We start from the raw sequence: 1,284 nt of genomic DNA on the forward strand, positions 1-1,284 counted from the left end.
TGCGTAATGGCAATTATGTTTTCATTTGTTGTGAGAAAACTTAATACGCAGAGTGGCAGAAATGTTATTCATCCTCTGTTAATTATGAGCTACTTACTGTAGGGAATCATGCGAAAACAAAAAAATTATAATCAAATGAAATAAAGGGGAAGCAGCTTGTGCACTTGCCTTTATGCCGGGTGGAATTAGCTCCTGCGATGCTCGGCCACGAATTATCCTTAATAATGCTGCGTGGCCCCGTGGGTGACCTTGCCTTGGGCTCCACAGCAGCACAACTCCCTGAGGCGATGGGTGCAAGGGGCTGCGGGCGGGCAGATCCCTGGGGCTGCGGTCCAGGGGTGCTTCATGGAGCAATGGTCCCCTGGGACTGGGCTTGCATGAACTCTGCTTGTCCCACCATGAGCTCTGACATGGAGCTGCAGGAGAGTCTCAGCAGAGCTCCAGCTGAATTTTGATTTGAGGTCGGGCCGTTGCCTTTTTTACATCACTGTGTTTCATAGAATCATAGAATGGTTTGGGTTGGAAGAGACCTTCAAGATCATCTAGTTCATTGCAGAAGCTCCTCAGCTGCAGAAGACCCTCCAGGCTGTGGGGTGCACCAGGAAAGAGAAGGATGGGGTCGTGCTGGGGATGGCTGTCGATGGGTGAGCCCAGGAGCAGGACTAGGTGTCCCTGCAGGTCCAGAGCCAGGCAGGTGGCAGAGGCAGCCGCGGTCCCACATGGTCTAGCGGTCAGGATTCCTGGTTTTCACCCAGGCAGCCCGGGTTCGACTCCCGGTGTGGGAAACCAGTTGTGTTTCGTATTGTGCCTGTTTTGGGGCTCCCCAGGACAAGGATGATGCTGGCCAGCTGGAGCGGGTCCAGCGCAGGCTGCCAAGGTGGCCAGGGCTGGAGCACAAGGCAGACAAAGGGAGCCTGAGGGACGGAGCTGGGTCTATGTCTGTGTAGCTCAGAGAGAAGGTGAGGGGAAGATTTCATTGCTGCCTGGTGAGACGGTACATGGAAGATGGGGCCAGGTTCTTCCTGGAGGCACACAATGGGAGGATGAGAGGCATCAGCTGGAGGACGGGAAGTTCTCCTTCATTATGAAGAATAACTTTATCACCACGTGGTGGTGAAACACTGGAACTGGGGCTCAGGGGAACTGTAGCGTCTCTGTTCCTGGAGATATTTGGAACTCAACTGAATGAGACCCTGAAGAACTTGCTGCAGCTGGACCTGCTGGAGCATATAGGCTGGACTAGAGACCTTCAGAGCATACTTCTGACCTGTAAAGTTCATTCTT

General features: G+C 53.2%; 1 non-coding gene across 1 annotated transcript; it reads left to right on the top strand.

Annotated features, from left to right (window-relative positions):
- The first annotated feature begins 713 nt into the window (after positions 1–713).
- On the top strand, positions 714–785 carry TRNAE-UUC. The gene has a single exon. It is a non-coding gene; the product is annotated as a tRNA-Glu (tRNA).
- The last annotated feature ends 499 nt before the right edge of the window (positions 786–1,284 follow it).

Source organism: Charadrius vociferus, unplaced genomic scaffold (genome assembly GCF_000708025.1).
Source record: "Charadrius vociferus isolate BGI_N301 unplaced genomic scaffold, ASM70802v2 scaffold409, whole genome shotgun sequence".
In the NCBI taxonomy this organism is placed as follows: domain Eukaryota; kingdom Metazoa; phylum Chordata; class Aves; order Charadriiformes; family Charadriidae; genus Charadrius; species Charadrius vociferus.